The 2,593-nt window shown below is 28.6% G+C and overlaps 1 long non-coding RNA gene across 1 annotated transcript; it reads right to left on the reverse strand.

Moving 5' to 3' along the window:
• Nucleotides 1–547: 547 nt before the first annotated feature.
• Nucleotides 548–1,992, reverse strand: LOC120780157. The gene is made up of 5 exons (XR_005705825.1): nucleotides 1,953–1,992; nucleotides 1,231–1,304; nucleotides 1,082–1,180; nucleotides 945–1,012; nucleotides 548–878 (listed from the first exon to the last, which is right to left on the reverse strand). It is a non-coding gene; the product is annotated as an uncharacterized LOC120780157 (long non-coding RNA).
• Between the last annotated feature and the right edge of the window lie 601 nt (nucleotides 1,993–2,593).

The raw sequence follows: 2,593 nt of genomic DNA on the forward strand, positions 1-2,593 counted from the left end.
ATACAAAATAAATGTGTACAAATGAATTAGTGAAGTGTTAGTGGATATAAAAGTGAAAAATATAAGTGCAAAATTAATTTTATATATCGAAAATATGTAATTAAAATATAAAATTTGCAATATATATACTATCACATCAAAAAATAACACATAGCTATTTGATGTTCAATGGTTATCTCGCTCTAACCAATGGCAAATATCGAATGCTGCCTTGTTCTAACAGAATACATGCATTTGTTAGCAAATCTCTTCACAGTATGTTACGGGTAACAAATTCTTTTGTTAGCGCTTCTCTTACCTGTGCGTTATGGATAACAAAACGTATTTGTTACCCGAATATCTGTTAGTGTTATTATTTTCGTTATCAGTTTGTTACCTATAGCATATAAGCATGTTAGCAGGAACAAGCAGTAACAAGATTATCTGTTACCCATTTGTTACTTCTAGCAAATTCAATTATTTTAAATAAAATTCAGTTTTTTTTTATTATTTTGCTTTATTTAATAATAAAATCAAATCAGATATTTAGTTAAATTTATAATATGCCTATTATTATTACATAAAACTAGAAACTTCAACTTAGAACTAATATATACAACTTAAAACTAATATATGCAACTTAAAACTAATTTATATGTATAACTTAAAACTAATATTTACAACATAAAACTAATATGTGCAACTTTGAACTAATATTTGCAACTTAAAACTAATACGTGCTCTTCCGATGACATAGGCAGATTCGAAGCGAGCTCCACATAATGTTCGTCCTCCAAGTAACGGGTGATGCGGATAATCGAATGATGCATCTTTGTCGCTATGACGCGGTATTCGCGCAATAATTTGCTTTGTGCCTGTACCTCGGCCTTTTCTAGCATCTTGAAAATTAAATTATAAAAATTAGCTTCTGTTTTAATTTGGTAATGTAATACTGCGTTACTTACTTTGTCTTTTAGGGACTTTTTAATGGCAGTGAGTCGGGTCTCAATGGCATCCAGCTTCTGGATTATATCTGAAAAACATAAATGTATTTTTATAAAGCAAATACTAATACATACATTTATATAATAATACATTATACCTGCATGGCCGCCAGAAGATGGTGACGGTACCACAATTTGTGATGGTTCTACTCGAGGAGCGCAAACGAGGTTGTAAGATATTTTTTTAAACACTTTATCTGTAAAAAAATATTATTAAAAAATGAAAAATATTTATGTTCAATACAACCTCAATGGGGGCTCAACGGTTGGTAGCATTCAACTTCGGAATCCATTTCTTCCACGAGGTCTTCGAAATTCATTCTATGAAAAATCATAAAAAAGGTGATGATTAATGATATTTTAATTTTAATTTAATTTTTAAAATCATGCTTCGGAGCAGAAATGCGTATATGCATATTCGAACTATGTTCACTTTTATTCATTATGAAACACTAATGTTGTTTTTATTTTAAACAAATTTAGATATTCTGCATACGAACAGATATCTTAAACGAACAAGTGAATATTTTTAGCTATAGAGGAGGTTCTCCAGTTCAAGAGTATATATACTTATACTGGCGGGAATATTCGAGATATTTGCGTTTAAAGCTGAAACTTACCACTATTCGAAGAACGTATTTTTCGATTTAAAATTAATTTTATACTTATATTTCGCATTTTTAAGTCCACTAACACTTCACTAATTCGTGTGGTTTTTTTTTAATATTAACTTATTGTTCAATTATATTTATTTAACATCAATTAAAGGATTACACTATTGATCTGAAGAACCTTCTCTATCCGACCATACCTATTTTATTCCCGAAATCCCGAGATTTTAAATTTTTTACATTTACATACATATATGTAGATATAACGCACAAATTACATATTTCACAAAAATTCACTATCTACAACAACTATTTGAATTAAATATGCACTATTTAACTTTAATAATTTAAAACTTACTCTCTTATTTGTTTGTTATACGTAATAGATTTGAATTTTTCAAATGGTCCAAATGATTTCTGTAATATTAAAATTTTTAATTATACACACACATATGTACACATTCAATTCACAATGCTTACCTTTTTCACCTTCTTAATCTTTTTCCTTTTCTCTATAATATATAAAAGAACTTAATAATACACATATAAGAAATTAATTATAAAATATCAAATTATCAAATAACAAACTTACGTCTTTAAAATCCAAAATAAACTGCGCTTTTTGTTTTCTTCTTCTTGAAAAATTGGGTATTCGTCTATCCTATTCTAGCAAATTAACATTACAATATGTTTAGAATGTCGATAGTTTTTCTCCATCTAACTTACATAATCTCCCATTCAATTGAAAATTCCAGAATATGTAACAGTGTTAGTGAACAGCTGAAAATGTTTCAATGTGTTTGTGCAATCTGTTACCTCCGTCTTGCAGGGTATAAATATACATATATATGTACGAATTCTTACTTACTAATACTAATTTCTATATACTCAATTATGATAACGTAAGCAATAATTATTGCAAACCTCAGTTTGTGAAAGAAACGGCTTACATTACGTCGGGACGGTTTCCGCTCTGGTTTGGTGTCGACGAAATGTGTT

The sequence above is a fragment of the Bactrocera tryoni genome, unplaced genomic scaffold (assembly GCF_016617805.1).
Source record: "Bactrocera tryoni isolate S06 unplaced genomic scaffold, CSIRO_BtryS06_freeze2 scaffold_192, whole genome shotgun sequence".
Taxonomy (NCBI): Eukaryota; Metazoa; Arthropoda; class Insecta; order Diptera; family Tephritidae; genus Bactrocera; species Bactrocera tryoni.